General features: G+C 40.8%; 1 pseudogene; it reads right to left on the reverse strand.

Moving 5' to 3' along the window:
* LOC139373159 (collagen alpha-1(XXVIII) chain-like) overlaps positions 1 to 21,097 on the reverse strand; it is a 37,771-nt pseudogene that overhangs the window by 11,443 nt on the left and 5,231 nt on the right.

Below are 21,097 nucleotides of genomic sequence, written 5' to 3' on the forward strand. Positions count from 1 at the left end.
TCTGAGAAGTAGTTGATGAACCAGGCGAGGCGGTCATTTGAGAAACCAAGGCTGTTGAGTCTGCCGATAAGAATACGGTGATTGATGTATGGGTGATACTTGGTGAAACCTGTAATAATGAATAGGTGGGCCTACGTACCTTCTCCCCCTGAATGCCCAGGCCTGGCAGGCCGACAGGCCCTGGAAAACCTGGAGGGCCAAAGCCACCCTGAGGGTCACAAAGAGAGTCGTTGTTGGCATCATAGCTATAATTACACCAACACCAGCTCGCGGATGTTTTACAGGAAAAGTGAATGAAATAAATATACAAAAAGTACATATACATTTATATACATTGGTCTGGATAATCACACTTTCATTATCTGTTATAAAATTAAGGGAAAGTTGTCAAAATAACACAATTACTGTGTTAAAAATCCTCCTGCTAGTCCCCTTGCTATTAAATATTGAGAATGTTCACACAATTGACTATTTTGATAGGCAATAAAGTAAACAAACTCCAGATCCAACGACCCAGTAATACATGCATGCCTCAGCTATAAAATGCCAGCATGATTCACTTTATAGTGTCAACAGAGCGGTTATAAAGTTACATGGCGAAAACACAGAATGTTAGCCAACTGCAACATTCATCCAAACCGTTAGCAGCATTCTTGCTGAAGGATTGGCCTCATATGATGAAAGCACTGCCAATATCCCAATAATGAATTTCACCACAAGGCTAACCTTGCCAAGACTAATCAGGCCAATAACAAACACCATTTTAAGGTCAATTAACGTTCACATCTGTGAAAATGATCATCAGCTACCGGAATTCTATCAGTGTTTGCTTCATTCATAATGGTATATTTAAGCAATAAGGTCCGAGGGGGTGTGGTATATGGCCAATATACCACGGCTAAGGGCTGTTCTTAGCTCGACACAACACGGAGTGCCTGGACAATGCCCTTAGCCGTCGTATATTGGCCATATACCACAAACCCCCAAGGTGCCTTATTGCTATTAGAAACTGTTTACCAACGTAATTAGACCAGTAAAAATAACTTTTGTCATACCTGTGGTACTACGGCTGTCAGCCAATCAGCGTTCAGGGCTTGAACCACCCAGTTTATAAATGTCATCAATTCATATCCCATAATCAGTGTGGAACCGTGATTCTATTTCTGACAGTACACAAAGTTATTCAGGTAGAATGAGGCTGCATCAAAATAGAGTTAAGTAGATTTCTCTCCTTGTCTCCTCCCCTTTATCTGAAAACACAGACTAGGTGAAAGCAAAAGACAAGAATCCTTCTGAACCAGGACTTTCCGTCCACATGTCCAGATCTTTAACACCAGTTTCAATGAAGGCAAAGAGACGAGGAGAGGAGGCCACTTTAGACAATTGAGATGCACCCTTTACATTAGCCTTGACCCCTGTGTGATTCATCAACACACAGATTCCATAGGGGCCTCATATATAACCTCCGTCTGAATGAGACCTAGATGCCAGTGCTTCTGGCCACTCCCTACCCAAGGCTCTTTATGTGTTCCTGGGGAACACTGCGTGTTTGTGTGAAGGCCATTCACCCAGATTTAGTTTATTTACAGTCTATGCTGTACCTTGTCTCCTTTCAGTCCAGCGCCGGACTGTCCTCTGGGTCCCCTCGGCCCCTCCAGGCCCCGGTCCCCCTTTGGAGAGACAAACACAGCTCTTTACAATTCTCTTCAACTCTTCAGGCTCTCTCTCTCTCTCTCTGGCTGGTGTGGCTGGTGTGAGAGAAACTCACACCAGCCATACAGTGAAGGCAGAATCCCAATTTGAGATCTGTGCCCATAACTCAGAATTTCATCTACTGATGTCAATGAGAGATTTAGATTTCAAATTTAGATTTCAAATTAGGATTCTGCCCTAAGACAGCTAACAGCAACACAGATAGTTATTCATTGACGGGAAAACAGTCATGATCCCGCGAACGAAAAACCACAAGGCTGATAGGAACAATGGAGTTTTTCCTTCCGCCTTGGCAAAAGGTTCCAGCATTCTGTTGTAATTTGTAATTTGCCACGCCGAGGCTGGTTCGCAAGGTGACAACGGTCGTCCGTTTACTGTGTCTGTTCCTGCGTGAGAGACAGGAAGTCTAAACAGGAATGTGAAAGGGGTTCTGGAAACTTCTTCAGATATCTTCCCAGCCTCGCATGCATCCACTCTGGACCTCCAAGGAACGTTCCAGGGAGATCACATGGTCGAGGCGGGTTGTTGAGATGCCGGAGGACATGTTTAGTGTTACTCTCATTTTTTCAACAAAGGGGTTTGGCACCGAGCGAGAGTCGATCAGCACTGGTGGAGATGGAAACCATAGCGACCAGCTGAATGTCGTTGAAGGTTCTTTGTACTTAATTACTGCAAGAGTCACGCGCCGACTAAAATAAAAAAAACTATGAAGTAAATTACACAATAATCAAAGTTGAAGCCAAGAGAGAGAGAGAGAGTGAGAGCTGTGTATGTGTGCAAAACATATCCATTACCTCAGAGGTTACCTCAGGTCTAGGGAGAATACACTCTGCAGCTGCATCATTAGCATTAGCAATACCTGAGGACAAACCAGCAACAGAATATACCTGCAACGGAGCTTAGATAAAATGTACACATTAATCCCCCATAATCTTCCATTTCTTCACCCCAGCAGGTGCTGATGACAAGGGTAGCAGTTAAAAAAAGAAAAAACTCTTCAGCTCTAGTGAATCTGGAACTTGCCAGAACTTGTGACTAGCAACAGAGCACTGCTGCTCATAACCAGAGCTGTGTGTCTGGGCTCAGTCTCAATGTAGGAAAGTAAAAGCCTTGAGGCCATCTCTAATAGTAGAAGCTTCTAGATGACTGGTGGAAACTCACACCGTCACTCTCTCCAGAGTAAACTGCCAGATGAATATCTCTGATGATAGGAGTTTCAATGAAATAATGCAATAAACGATGTGTCTCCTCAGTCAGTTGCCTGGACTATTATGAGTCGAAGTTGCAACTTTGCCAAACAGAGATTACATTTGGCGTGATGTTACTTAAGTGCGTTCCCAAAACGTAATCAAGCTTTGTTTTCCCAGACCGTTCAGGAATGATCAAAACAATTGTTGATCTGTGTTCCCTCACCTGCCTCTGGAAGCGTAATGTTATCCTCGTCGCTAAGTAGGTAATATAAACCTACAGTGGGGAGAACAAGTATTTGATACACTGCCGGTTTTGCAGGTTTTCCTACTTCCAAAGCATGTAGAGGTCTTTCATTTTTATCATAGGTACACTTCAACTGTGAGAGACGGAATCTAAAACAAAAATCCAGAAATCACATTGTACGATTTTTAAGTAATTAATTTGCATTTTATTGCATGACATAAGTATTTGATCACCTACCAACCAGTAAGAATTCTGGCTCTCACAGTTTTTCTTTAAGAAGCCCTCCTGTTCTCCACTCATTACCTGTATTAACTGCACCTGTTTGAACTTTTTACCTGTATAAAATACACCTGTCCACACACTCAATCAAACAGACTCCAACCTCTCCACAATGGCCAAGACCAGAGAGCTGTGTAAGGACATCAGGGATAAAATTGTAGACCTGCACAAGGCTGGGATGGGCTACAGGACAATAGGCAAGCAGCTTGGCGAGAAGGCAACAACTGTTGGCGCAATTATTAGAAAATGGAAGAAGTTCAAGATGACGGTCAATCACCCTCGGTCTGGGGCTCCATGCAAGATCTCACCTCGTGGGGCATCAATGATCATGAGGAAGGTGAGGGATCAGCCCAGAACTACACGACAGGACCTGGTCAATGACCTGAAGAGAGCTGGGACCACATTCTCAAAGAAAACAATTAGTAACACTCTACGCCGTCATGGATTAAAATACTGCAGCGCACACAAGGTCCCCCTGCTCAAGCCAGCGCATGTCCAGGCCCGTCTGAAGTTTGCCAATGACCATCTGGATGATCCAGAGGAGGAATGGGAGAAGGTCATGTGGTCTGATGAGACAAAAATAGAGCTTTTTGGTCTAAACTCCACTCGCCGTGTTTGGAGGAATAAGAAGGATGAGTACAACCCCAAGAACACCATCCCAACCTTGAAGCATGGAGGTGGAAACATCATTCTTTGGGGATGCTTTCCTGCGAAGGGGACAGGACTACTGCACCGTATTGAGGGGAGGATGGATGGGGCCATGTATCGCGAGATCTTGGCCAACAACCTCCTTCCCTCAGTAAGAGCATTGAAGATGGGTCGTGGCTGGGTCTTCCAGCATGACAACGACCCGAAACACACAGCCAGGGCGACTAAGGAGTGGCTCCGTAAGAAGCATCTCAAGGTCCTGGAGTGGCCTAGCCAGTCTCCAGACCTGAAACTAATAGAAAATCTTTGGAGAGAGCTGAAAGTCCGTATTGCCCAGCGACAGCCCCGAAACCTGAAGGATCTGGAGAAGGTCTGTATGGAGGAGTGGGCCAAAATCCCTGCTGCAGTGTGTGCAAACCTGGTCAAGAACTACAGGAAACATATGATCTCTGTAATTGCAAACAAAGGTTTCTGTACCAAATATTAAGTTCTGCTTTTCTGATGTATCAAATACTTATGTCATGCAATAAAATGCAAACGAATTACTTAAAAATCATAATGTGATTTTCTGGATTTTTGTTTTAGATTCCATCTCTCACAGTTGAAGTGCTCCTATGATCAAAATTACAGACCTCTACATGCTTTGTAAGTTGGAAACGGAAGTGTATCAAATACTTGTTCTCCCCACTGTATGTAATACTGTCAATACCGTAACACAGATCTCTTTCTAAAGGAATGGCATGTTTGCATTGATGCTTTTACGACCATTCTCTTACAAGTCGCAACAAGGGCGTAGGCTACAGTAGAACATAATATCTTTATGAAGGGAAGACACGCACTGCAATGCAAATAGCATATCCGTATCCTGGTAACACTTGAGTTCAGAGGATATGTAAGAGCAGGGAGAAAGAGAGAGGTCTGGTTTGGGCAGATGGAGCCCATGTGTGCCTGAGCAACCAAGTGAAAAGCAGATGGACTCATTCCTTCCTTCTGGTCTCGGTTGAGTGACTCACTCCTTTCATGTTCTACAGGGGTTCTGGATAGCTTCTGGGGGTTTCCCAGCCCAGGGCCTGTATGGGTTCACCTGACGTCCTTTTGAACTATGAACTTCGCCTACCTGCATGCTGGAAGTTACTCCGTAGTAGAACAAGAAATCACTGATCGATAGATCCACTGCATGTGATACCAAATAGAGGTGTAATTCAGATGGACTTTTATGGCGCTGTGTCTTCTACTATAACCATCATCCGTGTGATGTTCCTGGTTTTAGAGCGACAGATCTGGAGCCCAGACCGGGACACATCTCTGCAGACGCTCAGTCATACCTTTGGCCCGGCAAAGCCTTCTCCTATAGGACCCTTCTCTCCTTGGACGCCCTGTGGCCCTTGAGGCCCCTGTGAAACACAAACAAACAAATCAACCAATGATGAACAGACTTGAATAACCATAGACTCCATACAGCTACATGAACACCCATTTCACTGAGTCATTTATGAGTATTCATAAATGCATGCGTACGTTATGGTAGCGCTAACTCACCGGTAGTCCAGGTTCCCCTAAGCCAGGTGGTCCCGGAGGCCCCAGTCGCCCCTGGAACCCCACATCACCCTGCAAAGAGAGTTGAACACCCGCGAGGTGAGATACATCAGGTGGTTGGGGGAAAATTTAATTCTCATTTTTCAAAACAAGGGGGTGATGGAGTGATACCTTGTGTCCAGGAAGCCCGATCCCAGTTTCTCCTTGTATTCCAGGTGGCCCAGAAAGTCCCCGCTCACCCTACAAAACACACACGTAACCATGCAGAGACACACACACACACAACACACACACACACACACAATTCAGTATACAGGAAATTCATATTTAAATGTGTTTGGCACAACAACAATTCATAAGTCTCTCTCCCTCCTTCTCCTCCACTATAGGCCAACAAGAGCAGAACTCTTTGAACGAGGTGACATAATTTCCATTGAATTCCTCTTAGCTTTAACCTCACACCACCATCACTAACCCAGCCATTACCTCACCACATAAACCAATACACACACAACACCACACACACCACCAAACACTGACCTCAAACGTTAACATTTTCCCCTTCACACATCTTCCATCAATCAAATTCTACCAGGGGTTCAGGCTAGCACTAGGTGTTCTGAAACTCCTCGAGAATTCAAATCACTATGGTTAAAAGCCATTGTTCAAACACAGTGCCCTCCGTAATTATTGGGACAGTGAATCATGTTTTCCTCTTATGGCGCGGCGCTATTGTCCAAAAGTTTGGATTTTAAATCAAACAATGACTGTGAGGTAAAAGTGCACTGTCAGCTTTAATTTGAGGGTATTTTCATCCATATCGGGTGAACTGTTTATAAATTACAGCACTTTTTGTATATAGTCTCTTCCCCCCATGAGAAAGTTAGACACACAAATATCATACCCCCCCAAAAACGCTAACCTTCCCTGTAATTGTTATGGTGAGAGGTTAGCATGTCTTGGGGGTATGATACTTGTGCGTCTTTCTCACTCATCATTATTGATGATTCACTCAGGATTATCCATAACCATGGTAGCATCCACATTAATGCAGAGGGGTTTAGAAACATATTCTATTCTTAATTACAATAAAAGTGACTCCAAGATGACAAAATACATTATTTAACATTTATTTCTATTGGGCAAAAAAATGATCTGAAACACAACCAAAACAAAGAGCAAATGCATCCAACAAATTTGTAGAGCTACCAGCTTGATTGTATTGTTGTCATTGTATGCTATTAATATGGGACCAAATACTTAACATTTTACTACTTAAATACACATAAGTGAAATTGTCCCAATACTTTTGCTCACCTAAAATAGGGGGACTAAGTACAAAAAGTGCTGTAATTTCTAAACGGTTCACCCGATATGGGTGCAGATACCCTCAATTTAAAGCTGACAGTCTGCACTCTAACCTCCTAGTCATTGTTTGATTTCAAATCCAAACTTTTGGAGTATAGATTCAAAAGAAGAAAACATGCTTCACTGTTCCAATAATGACGCATGGCATTATAATAGAAGTAAATCAACATGCTGTTATACGATAACAAGAACAGTGTGAGAAGACGGCTGTCACGTCCTGACCTTAGTTCATTTTTTATGTCTCTATTTTAGTTTGGTCAGGGCGTGAGTTGGGGTTGGCATTCTATGTTTTGTTCTGTGTGTAAGATTTCTATGTGTATGGCCTGGTATGGTTCCCAATCAGAGGCAGCTGTCAATCGTTGTCTCTGATTGAGAAGCATACTGAGGCAGCCTGTTTTCCCACTATGGGTTGTGGGTAGTTGTTTTCTGTTTTGTGTGTCTTCACCTCACAGAACTGTTTTGTTTCGTTCACTCTCTCTCTTTGTTGTTTTTTGGTTATTGCAGTGTTCAGTTTATTTATTAAAATGAACATGGACACATACCACGCTGAGTTTTGGTCTGATCCTTGACCTTCGATCATTACAACGACAGAGATATCTCAGTGCGTAGGCTAGTCTACATACTGTTCTCCTTGTCAGACATTAGTTCTACGATAACAAGAACAGTGCGAGGAGACGGCAGAGATATCTCAGTGCGTAGGCTAGTCTACATACTGTTCTCTTTGTAAGACATTAGTCTGCCATTCATTTTTGATCTTGGATGACAGTCAAACAAGCAACATAAACATTCTTTCAAAACAATTAAGCCTCTGAATGCTTGACTGGGAGTGTGGGCATATGTCAGACTTGGCAGTAGTGTTGCTGAGAGAAGTTTGAACAACAAACTGACACGATAAGAACATGATTATAATCCCTCAACGGGTCTGTGGCGTTCATGCAATGACTGATGATACTTAGCAAGTAATGTATCCATTCAAAACATTAATGCACACATACTTGGTCAATCATCTGCCGTCTGCTTTTGGGCCCCACTTGAATCTGTCTGTCAGTAGCTCTGGTCCAGGGCCGCACGGAACATCCTGGACCAGATCTAGTCAGTCTACTCAGTGGGACCGATACCAGTGTTGTAAGACCACATATTGAGTATCTCGGTCTTGTCTCGGTGTTGGATACATGAGTAACTCAGAGTAAAAAAAACGTAGAATTATCAGCTTCCATTCAGTCAGCCATAAAACCACTTCAACGGGCAAAATATATACAGTCCTTTCTTGAAACATTCATATCTTAATAGTCTTTATATCTATTATAGACATTTTTGTGCAGTCGCAAACCTATTGGACACAGACCAGTGTGTGACAGGTTTGTGATTCTGAATGTACAGCAACCATAATACCAGAGCACTCATGGAGGAGAGTGCACTTTTTGTAAAACAGGAAGGGCCAGTGGTGTAGTGGAGGGTATATGCAGGTACAGTATAAGCCGTACAAGACACTTTATTTGTATTTATTTTTTCAGTTGACATTGCGTATACGCACTTCTTAATCCACACTGATGCGTACCAAAGTAGTGTAGTAGAAGTATACGACTTTTCAATTATGTTGTGCAATAGAGAAATCATACACACAGTAGTCTACACAATCACAAAGCACGTGAGCACACAGCCTAGTTTCAGTGGAATATCATCTGCAGGCAGCAAGAGGCTCTTAACTGGTTGTCACATGGAACAGCTCACAGAAGAATGACATCGGTAGCCGGTAGGGTAGGAAAGACATTTCAACTCATGATATCTACCAGTAAATGCTAACTAAGGCAACGTTGGGTTTGCAAACCAGGTATTGAAAAGGTTTGGTCCAAAGTGTTGGTTAGTAGGCTATTTGTAATGTGCAATTGTCATCATGTGCTGTTTGCATCAGGGGCGTAGACATGAGCAGACACAGTCCCACCCGCTGGGGAGCCAGGACCTGCCAGGCCCAATGGTGTTTAATCATGTATGCCAAGGGAAGTCAGGCTTCCCCAAATATTTAACAAATAAAAACATTTAAATTATAAAATCACGTATCTTTTGCCTCTCTCTGTGTTTTCATAATTTTACATCAATTCACAAGTGGCTGAATCTCACCGGAGAAATCATCGGAGTGAGGGAAACAGCGCCCCTCCATCTCAGTATGTGTAGCCCATGTATGTGATTCTGTCAAGACCAAAACAGTATAGCATGTTGCCGCCGTACCATTTCATTGATGCCAGCAAGCGTTTGGACTCCCTTGATAAAACAAATACATCAAATAATTAGCCAACAAAATGCGGGTTGTCCCGGTGCAGCAACATGCACCCATAAAGAGGCCAGTTTGGATTTGGCTTCAGACCAATTAAATCACTTCCTTTTCAATCATAATTTTCAGAAAAACATGTCTGTTTCTGGTCTGCTTGTGTTGATGTCCTGCAGTAGCTATATTGCTAAATCGGCCCTTTGGCAAAGCATGGATGGAGATTGGGATTTGGACTTGTGGTTTTGAATTAATCGTCTGTACAGGCCAATGATTATGACGGGGATTCTCATCTAACCATACATTAATATGTTGTGCCACTGGCCTGAGATGATTACAGTTCAATGTGTAGACTAGTAGTCTCACATTAACTAGCTAGTTAGATAACTTAGCTGGTTCATTGTTGCCCATGCAAGGAGGTCAGGCTAGCAAGTATTTTAGCTAGGTAGCATATGACAACAAAAGCTAAAAGTGCACTGTATGACAGACAATAGACCATTTTGCCAACATGAAAGAGAGGAGGAAGGCATTGGCGTTCAACTAGTGTGAGTGCAAAAAAAAAAGTGTTTACTTGCGCACAGACGTACACACACACACACACACACACACACACACACACACACACACACACAGAGAAATCAGAACCAGGGACAGCCACATGATATTTAGCAGCATTGATTGGACTACATTGTTTTTGGTATTTTTACATTTGTTTTCAGTATAATAAACTAAGCATGTTCTTGTTGATTTGATGATGTTTAAATGTTTAAGTTGAAATGGTGCTGGTATAGCGGAGGCAGTGCTGCTGTTGTCCTTGTGCTGACTTGCTGTATCTCCATGGTTCTAAATCAGTAGCTCTTTAGTAAACTTTCGAAAACATAAACTTGCTTGACCATGCTGCAGGTGATATACAGTTGAAGTCGGAAGTTTACACCTTAGCCAAATACATTTCAACTCAGTTTCACAATTCCTGACATTTAATCCTTGTAAAAAATTCCCTGTCGTAGGTCAGTTAGGATCACCACTTTATTTTAAGAATGTGAAATGTTAGAATGATAGTAGAGTGAATTATTTATTTCAGCTTTTATTTCTTTCATCACATTCCTAGTAGGTCAGAAGTTACCATAGACTCAATTAGTATTTGGTAACAATGCCTTTAAATTGTTTAACTTGGGTCAAATGTTTTGGGTAGCCTTCCACAAGCTTCCCACAATAAGTTGGGTGATTTTTGATTTCCCCATGATGTCAAGCAAAGAGGCACTAAGTTTGAAGCTTGAAGTTTCAAGCTTGGCCTTGAAATATATCCACAGGTACACCTCCAATTGACTCAAATGATGTCAATTAGCCTATCAGAAGCTTCTAAAGCCATGAAATTATTTTCTGGAATTTTCCAATCTGTTTAAAGGCAAAGTCAACTTGGTGTATGTAAACTTCTGACCCACTGGAATTGTGATACAGTGAATTATAAGTGAAATAATCTGTCTGTAAACAATTGTTGGGAAAATTCTTTGTGTCATGCAGAAAGTAGATGTCCTAACCGACTTGCCAAAACTATAGTTTGTTAACAAGAAATTGGTGGATTGGTTGAAAAACGAGATTTAATGTCTCCAACCTAAGTGTATGTAAACTTCCGACTTCAACTGTAACTGTTGATATGCAATATTAGCTACTGCCCAGGTCCACCCAATCAGATTGATCTGGTTTAAGCATTATTGAGGACTTGAACATTGTTTTGGTATAGACAAATGTTAACTTCTTATGGCTGGGGGCAGTATTGAGTAGCTTGGATGAATAAGGTGCCCCGAGTAAACTGCCTGCTACTCAGGCCCAGTTGCTAATATATGCATATTATTAGTATATGTGGATAGTGTCATGACTAGAATTTGGCGCCCTGCATTTTCACTGGCTGTTCTCATATCGATCCCGTTAGCGTGTGATTTTGAGAGTGAAAAACTGAAAAAGCTATAGGAAAACTCATTAAAAACATATAAAAACATAGTATTTCTCACACCGGGTGCCTTTCCTTCATACTGTTTGGGAACTGTTTGGCAAAATTAGAGTATACCCGCTTCTTCAGTCACCACTACACCACTGCATAAGGCCGATGGAAAGACAACAGTCACACACAGCATGATGTTAAAGGATAAGTAGTCCATTCACTCGGACATAATAAGCCAGTAGGTCCCAATCATAAGAATAAAAAACACAACCATTAAGCATTTCCCAATCGAAATGTACATGTATTACTTCCCATTGAAAAAATTATTTCAAGTTTAGCACACAAAGTAACTGATCACCTAAAGTTTAAATGCAACAAAGAGATGGCTTACAACAGCAAGCATGCTGCAATAAAAAAAACACAATTCCACTCACCAGATGAGGATCATTTGAAACTTAAGTTATTGTTGAAGTTATTTTTGAAAAGGGGGAAGCTAACAAATTAGCGACAACAACTCCTGCTGCTGCTGCAAACTAGCCTACAACAAAAGCTAACTAGACAATGGAAAATCCTGATTGGATCTTTTTTTCACTTCAGTGTTAACCCTTTCCTCTCCAACAAAAACTGGAGAGATTAAATCAGAACATCATTGAAAAACATAATATAATTATATTTATTATAATAATAATTGTATAAATCCTTAGCACTTCTTTTAAGTCATAGAAGGCCCATTTTCCCCGCTGTAATAAGTTGTAGAGTGGCTCTATTTTCTCTCGGCATGCATTTTTTTTCATTATTCTGTATGTCTAAAGAATCCATATGTTGTTCTGAAATATGAACACAGAAACACTCTTATTATGCTGGTGATTTGACAAAATTACTATCATGGCCTTCAATGGGACTTTGGCATTTTTCTGGTTACGATCTGGACTTGGTGTCGGACTGCCAATTTTCTTCAAGCATGAACCCAAGAAACCAAAGACCTGATCCAAACCAGATTCCATACACCCAGACATAATTGATGTTGTCCAGCCAGTATTGTCCCAATACTTTTGCTCCTCTAAAATAGGGGGACTATGTACAAAAAGTGCTGTAATTTCGAAACGGTTCACCCGATATGGGTGAAGATACCCTAAATTTTAAGCTGACAGTCTGCACTCTAACCTCCTAGTCATTGTTTGATTTCAAATCCAAACTTTTGGAGTATAGAGCCTAAAGAAGAAAATATGCTTCACTGTTCCAATAATGACGTACGGCATTATAATAGAAGTAAATCAACATGTTGTTCTAACAAGAACAGTGTGAGAAGACGGCTGTCACGTCCTGACCTTAGTTCCTTTTTATGTCTCTATTTTAGTTTGGTCAGGGCGTGAGTTGGGGTGGGCATTCTGTTTTGTTCTGTGTGTAAGATTTCTATGTGTATGGCCTGGTATGGTTCCCAATCAGAGGCAGCTGTCAATCGTTGTCTCTGATTGAGAACCATACTGAGGCAGCCTGTTTTCCCACTATGGGTTGTGGGTAGTTGTTTTCTGTTTTGTGTGTCTTCACCTCACAGAACTGTTTCGTTTCGTTCACTCTCTCTCTTTGTTGTTTTTTGGTTATTGCAGTGTTCAATTTATTTATGAAAATTGACATGGACACATACCACGCTGTGTTTTCTTCTGATCCTTCCTATTCCTCATCCGAGGAGGACAACGATCGTTACAAAGGCAGAGATATCTCAGTGCGTAGGCTAGTCTACATACTGTTCTCTTTGTAAGACATTAGTCTGCCATTCATTTTTGATCTTGGATGACAGTCAAACAAGCAACATAAACATTCTTTCAAAACAATTAAGCCTCTGAATGCTTGACTGGGAGTGTGGGCATATGTCAGACTTGGCAGTAGTGTTGCTGAGAGAAGTTTGAACAACAAACTGACAAGATAATAACATGATTATAATCCCTCAACGGGTCTGTGGCGTTCATGCAATGACTGATGATACTTAGCAAGTAATGTATCCATTCAAAACATTAATGCACACATACTTTAGCTAGGTAGCATATGACAACAAAAGCTGAAAGTGCACTGTATGACAGACAATAGACCATTTTGCCAACATGAAAGAGAGGAGGAAGGCATTGGCGTTCAACTAGTGTGAGTGCAAAAAAAAAGTGTTTACTTGCGCACACACGTACACACACACACACACGTACACACACGTACACACACACACACACACACACACACACACACACACACACACACACACACACACACACACACACACACACACACACACAGAGAAATCAGAACCAGGGACAGCCACATGATATTTAGCAGCATTGATTGGACTACATTGTTTTTGGTATTTTTACATTTGTTTTCAGTATATTAAACTAAGCATGTTCTTGTTGATTTGATGATGTTTAAATGTTTAAGTTGAAATGGTGCTGGTATAGCGGAGGCAGTGCTGCTGTTGTCCTTGTGCTGACTTGCTGTATCTCCATTGTTCTAAATCAGCAGCTGTTTAGTAAACTTTCGAAAACATAAACTTGCTTGACCATGCTGCAGGTGATATACAGTTGAAGTCGGAAGTTTACATACACCTTAGCCAAATACATTTCAACTCAGTTTCACAATTCCTCACATTTAATCCTTGTAAAAATTCCCTGTCTTAGGTCAGTTAGGATCACCACTTTATTTTAAGAATGTGAAATGTTAGAATAATAGTAGAGTGAATTATTTATTTCAGCTTTTATTTTCAGCTTTCATCACATTCGCAATGGGTCGGAAGTTACCATAGACTCTATTAGTATTTGGTAGCAATGCCTTTAAATTGTTTAACTTGGGTCAAATGTTTCGGGTAGCCTTCCACAAGCTTCCCATAATAAGTTGGGTGATTTTTGATTTCCCCATGATGTCAAGCAAAGAGGCACTGAGTTTGAAGCTTGGCCTTGAAATATATCCACAGGTACACCTCCAATTGACTCAAATGATGTCAATTAGAAGCTTCTAAAGCCATGACATCATTTTCTGGAATTTTCCAATCTGTTTAAAGGCAAAGTCAACTTAGTGTATGTAAACTTCTGACCCAGTAGAATTGTGATACAGTGAATTATAAGTGAAATAATCTGTCTGTAAACAATTGTTGGGAAAATTCTTTGTGTCATGCAGAAAGTAGATGTCCTAACTGACTTGCCAAAACTATAGTTTGTTAACAAGAAATTGGTGGAGTGGTTGAAAAACGAGATTTAATGTCTCCAACCTAAGTGTATGTAAACTTCCGACTTCAACTGTAACTGTTGATATGCAATATTAGCTTTGTGGACTTCACCAGACAGATGTTGCTCTTCGGTTTTGTGATGAAACAAGTCTATGTGTAGTTGAATTTATGCCGCCACTGTGTGACTTGTCTTTTTGTTGTCATGGCCTTATTATATATCTCGTGAAGTATGAATGAATGGGTTAGGGAGCAAACAACGCAATTATCACAACATGGGTTGTAATTTGGCTTTTTTACTGGCTTGGTTTCCTCAGTGATTTTGCCCAGTAGCACCGCTGCAGCCCAGGTCCACCCAATCAGATTGATCTGGTTTAAGCATTATTGAGGACTTATTGTTTTGGTATAGAAAAAATACAAAAATGTTAACTTCATATGACTGGGGGCAGTATTGAGTAGCTTGGATGAATAAGGTGCCCAGAGTAAACTCCCTGCTACTCAGGCCCAGTTGCTAATATATGCATATTATTAGTAGATTTGGATAGAAAACACTCTGAAGTTTCTAAAACTGTTTGAATGATGTCTGAGTATAACATAACTCATATGGCAGGCAAAAACCTGAGAAAAAAATCCAACCAGGAAGTGGGAAATCTGAGGTTTATAGTTTTTCAACTCTTTGCCTATCGAATATACAGTGTCTAATGGGTCAAATTGCACTTCCTAAGGCTTCCAATAGATGTCAACAGTCTTTAGAACCTTGTTTGATGCTTCTACTGTGAAGGAGGGGGGAATGAGAAGGGATTGAGTCAGAGGTCTGGCAGAGTGGCATGAGCTGACCACACGCGTTCACGTGAGAGTTAACTTGAGTTCCATTGAATTTCTGAAGACAAAGGAATTCTCCGGTTGGAATATTATTGAAGATTTATGATAAAAACATCCTAAAGATTGATTCAATACTTCGTTTGACATGTTTCTACCGAATGTAACAGAACTTTTTTACTTTTTGTCTGCTCGCGCGTCATGAATTTGGATTACTGGGCTAAACGCGCAAACAAAAAGGAGGTATTTGGACATAAATTATGGACTTTATTGTATAATAAATTAAACATTTATTGTGGAACTGGGATTCCTGGTAGTGCATTCTGATGAAGATCATCAAAGGTAAGTGAATATATATAATGTTATTTCTGACTTCTGTTGACTCCACAACATGGCGGATATCTGTATGGCTTGATTTGTTGTCTGAGCGCTGTACTCAGATTATTGCATGTTGTGCTTTTTCGTGTAAAGCTTTTTTGAAATCTGACACGGCGGTTGCATTAAGAGACGTGTATCTATAATTCCATGCATAATAGTTGTATCTTTTATCAATATTTATTTTGAGTATTTCTGTAAATTGATGTGGCTCTCTGCAAAATCACCGGATGTTTTCGAACTACTAAACATAACGTGCCAATGTAAACTCAGATTTTTGCATACAAATATGAACTTTATCGAACAAAACATATTGTGTAACATGAAGTCCTATGAGTGTCATCTGATGAAGATCATCAAAGGTTAGTGATTACTTTTATCTCCATTTTTGGTTTTTGTGACTCCTCTCTTTGGCTGGAAAATGGCTGTGTGTGTTTTTGTGGCTAGGCTCCTTCATACTGTTTGGGAACTTTTTGGCAAAATTAGAGTATACCCGCTTCTTCAGTCACCACTACACCACTGCATAAGGCCGATGGAAAGACAACAGTCACACACAGCATGATGTTAAAGGATAAGTAGTCCATTCACTCGGACATAATAAGCCAGTAGGTCCCAATCATAAGAATACAAAAACACAACCATTAAGCATTTCCCAATCGAAATGTACATGTATTACTTCTCATTTAAAAAATTATTTCAAGTTTAGCACACAAAGTAACTGATCACCTAAAGTTTAAATGCAACAAAGAGATGGCTTACAACAGCAAGCATGCTGCAATAAAAAAAACACAATTCCACTCACCAGATGAGGATAATTTGAAACTTAACTTATTGTTGAAGTTATTTTTGAAAAGGGGGAAGCTAACAAATTAGCGACAACAACTCATGCTGCTGCTGCTGCTGCAAACTAGCCTACAACAAAAGCTAACTAGACCATGGAAAAACTACAGCTCGCTAATGCATAGTGAACTGTTAGCCTTCGAGTAGTTTCCATAGGCTTTTGTAAAAACGGTCCCACCCATTATGTCAAAATGCGATTGGTTGATTCCACTGTCATTGCAAAATGTTGTACTAATACAGTTGAATGGCAAAAGCCTTCTATCTCGCTTCTGATGGCCTAGCCAATGGCTGACTTAGCTAGCTAGATTGATCCCCCTCCAGAGACCAGCAAAAGAAAAATCCTGATTGGATCTTTTTTTCACTTCAGTGTTAACCCTTTCCTTTCCAACAAAAACTGAAGAGATTAAATCAGAACATCATTGAAAAGCATAATATAATTATAATAATTATTTTATAAATCCTTAGCCCTTCTTTTAAGACATAGAAGGCCCATTTTCCCCGCTGTAATAAGTTGTAGAGTGGCTCTATTTTCTCTCGGCATGCATTTTTTTCACTATTCTGTATGTCTAAAGAATCCATATGTTGTTCTGAAATATGAACACAGAAACACTCATATTATGGTGGTGATTTGACAAAATTACTACCGTGGCCTTGAATGGGACTTGGCATTTTTTTGGTTACGGTCTGGACTTGGTGTCTGACTGCCAATTTTCTTCAACCATGAACCCAAGAAACCAAAGACCTGATCCAAACCAGATTCCATACACCCAGACATAATTGATGTTGTCCAGCCAATAAACTATAATCTAGTTATCTGTATGGATTTGAGATAGAAGGTTACCTTTGATCAATGGGTTGAAGCTAAGTGGGGGAAATTCTGGCACTGACTTAGTGAATAGACACGTAAGACAGACCAGTCAGTCAGTCAAAGTAGTTGCTTTCTCTTCCATCCTAAGGGCAGATGTGGTTCCTCTAACCAATGGCTTTCTGTGAATGACACTCTCTTAATGAAAAGGTATTAGGTTTTATGAAATAAAACTCACTTTTTTCCCTATGAGACCCTCAGGCCCGGCATCGCCATTTGGACCAGGTAACCCCTGTGTGAAGACAGAATAAAGTAGTCTACAAATGGACAAGTATACAAACACAATTGAATTTGTGTTAGAGGACAGCCTGAAGGACATGTTTTACTTAGATAGTAAACTGGGGCCTGTCAGTGACTAACCATTGAAACTACCTAGCTTGTGACAGTCTTAACAAAGATGGGCAACACAGAGGATTCTTACCTGTAGCCCTCTGTTTCCCCTGGTGCCAACTGGCCCCTCAGGCCCCTGGAGAAGGAGGGGGTCAATCAGTTCATGTCAAAACATGACAAACAAACATAGGAGGCACAGTCAACACATAGTAGTATGGGTTTCACACTGTCTGCATTCATCAGTGCAACATCATAGCCCAGACAAACAAAAACTAGCCAACAACACTATTGGTTGGCTAAAGTATAAACAGAGTGGTATGTAGTGACACTAAAGCTAAACACATAAAATACCATTAAACAAAAATACACTTCTGCTCGCATTTATGGAGCTAAAGAAGACACTTTGACCCAATGGTCCCTTAGGTCAGGGGTGTCAAACTCACTTAGTTAATTAAAAAACTTTTTTTTTAAAATTACTCTAACCACCCAAGGGCGGGATTGGCCCCCCTCGTGGGCCGTATCCAGCCCGCGTGCCATATGTTTTACACCCCTGCCTTAGGTCCTTGGTAAAGGTGGGATTAAAAAAACATTTGATGACAAAACAAAATAAAAATACACTGTACCCTGTCTCCTTTGATTCCAGGTGTGCCACATTCTCCACTCTCCCCCTACAAGAAAAATGAGGTAGGTACAATGTGTCATATTTACTAAATACTAGGAAACCCAGAGGGATATTGATCTGGAGATTCATACTCTACCTGCTCTCCTTTGTAGCCCGGCTTGCCCTGAGTAGAAACAACACACTCTTGATTAGCAAGGAGACAGTGATCAAAACATTGTCACCAACCACAAAACAGAATCCTTGTATTTATAGTTAGCAATGCTGAGTTGTTGAAGTCTGTGCCAATAGCTGTGTACATTCATCTAATAATATAACAGCAGGTGTTTAGGGTATGCCCTCTGTACTGACCTCTTCCCCATTTCGACCAGGAAGTCCACTGAGCCCGCTCTCACCCTGTAAGAAAGAGAGAATTAAGGTTTTGAAAACAGAATGACAGACTAATTGGAAGAAGACACACACAGGCAAAGCAAATCACCAGTACCTTCGATCCTTTAACACCTGGGTTACCATCATCTCCAGAATTCCCCTTCTTGCCCTGTGGAGGGAAGTGAAATCACATCAGCATGGTATGGAGAGAAAAACCTCATTTGTGGTGTAATAGCATCTGATCAGTGTGTGGCAGCTGCATCTGGTTTGACAAACTGCATTTTTGGTCTGTTATAGGATAATGGCAGTGATTACTGTGCACAGGCCCTAATATTAAAGTACAGGCACATCAATGTACATCCAGTGGGGATAGACTATAATATTCTACAATGTCTGGTCACCAAGTGAACAGTCTACAGTAGAAATTGTCAGTTAGGTGAAAGACTACAATGACCTACAGTTGAAGTCGGAAGTTTACATACACTTAGGTTGGAGTCATTAAAACTCATTTTCCAACCACTCCACAAATTTCTTGTTAACAAACTATAGTTTTGGCAAGTCAGTTAGGACATCTACTTTGTGCATGACAAAAGTAATTTTTTCAACAATTGATTACAGACAGATTATTTCACTTATAATTCACTGTATCACAATTCCAGTGGGTCAGACGTTTACAAACACCAAGTTGACTGTGCCTTTAAACAGTTTGGAATACTCCAGAAAATGATGTCATGGCTTTATCAAATCAAATCAAATGTATTTATATAGCCCTTCTTACATCAGCTGATATCTCAAAGTGCTGTACAGAAATCCAGCCTAAAACCCCAAACAGCAAGCAATGCAGGTGTAGAAGCACGGTTGATAGGAAAAACTTCCTAGAAAGGCCAAAACCTAGGAAGAAACCTAGAGAGGAACCAGGCTATGAGGGGTGGCCAGTCCTCTTTTGGCTGTGCCGGGTGGAGATTATGACAGAACATGGCCAAGATGTTCAAATGTTCATAAATGACCAGCATGGTCAAATAATAATAATCACAGTAGTTGTTGAGGGTGCAGCAAGTCAGCACCTCAGGAGTAAATGTCAGTTGGCTTTTCATAGCCGATCAAGCTTTAGAAGCTTCTGATAGGCTAATTGACATAATTTGAGTAAATTGGAGGTGTAAGTATGGATGTATTTCAAGGCCTACCTTCCAACTCAGTGCCTCTTTGCTTGACATCATGGGGAAATCAAAAGAAATCAGCCAAGACCCCAGAAAAAAAATGTAGACCTCCACAAGTCTGGTTCATCTATGGGAGCAATTTCCAGATGCCTGAAGGTACCACGTCCATCTGTACAAACAATAGTACGCAAGTATAAACACAATGGGACCGCAGCCATCATACCGCTCAGGAAGGAGACACATTCTTTCTCCTACAGATGAACGGACTTTGGTGCGAAAAGTGCAAATCAATCCCAGAACAGCAGCAAAGGACCTTGTGAAGATGCTGGAGAAAACAGGTACAAAAGTATCTATATCCACAAATCCGCCAATAGAAAGCCAGACTACGGTTTACAACTGCACATGGGGACAAAGATCGTACTTTTTAGAGAAATGTCCTCTGGTCTGATGAAACAAAAATAGAACTGTTTGGCCATAATGACCATCGTTATGTTTGGAGGAAAAAGGGGGATGTTTGCAAGCCGAAGAACAGCATCCCAACTGTGAAGCACGGGGGTGGCAGCATCATGTTGTGCGGGTGCTTTGCTGCAGGAGGGACTGGTGCACATCACAAAATAGATGGCAGCATGAGAAAGGACAATTATGTGGATATATTGAAGCAACATCTCAAGACATCAGTCAGGAAGTTAAAGCTTGGTCGCAAATGGGTCTTCCAAATGACAATGACCCAAAGCATACTTCCAAAGTTGTGGCAAAATGGTTTAAGGACAACAAAGTCAAGGTATTGGAGTGGCCATCACAAAGCCCTGACCTCAATCCTATAGGAAATTTGTGGGCAGAACTGAAAAAGCATGTGCGAGCAAGGAGGCCTACAAACCTGACTCAGTTACACCAGCTCTGTCAGGAGAAATGGGCCAAAATTAAACTAACTTAGTGTGGGAAGCTTGTGGAAGGCTACCCGAAAAGTTTGACCCAAGTTAAACTATTTAAAGGCAATGCTACCAAATACTAATTGAGTGTATGTAAACTTCTGACCCACTGGCAATGTGATGAAATAAATAAAAGCTGAAATAAATCATTCACTCTAGCATTATTCTGACATTTCACATTCTTAAAATAAAGTGGTGATCCTAACTGACCTAAGACAGGGAATTTTTACTCTGATTAAATGTCAGGAATTGTGAAAAACTGAGTTTAAATGTATTTGGCTAAGGTGTATGTAAACTTCCGACTTCAACTGTATTTACTTATGTGGATATTGTGACTGCCTATGACAAAAACACAAAAAAAAGCATCCTTATTAGATCAACCGGAAACATACTTTTTTATGTAACCTATAAC

Source organism: Oncorhynchus clarkii, chromosome 18 (genome assembly GCF_045791955.1).
Source record: "Oncorhynchus clarkii lewisi isolate Uvic-CL-2024 chromosome 18, UVic_Ocla_1.0, whole genome shotgun sequence".
NCBI classification, from domain to species: domain Eukaryota; kingdom Metazoa; phylum Chordata; class Actinopteri; order Salmoniformes; family Salmonidae; genus Oncorhynchus; species Oncorhynchus clarkii.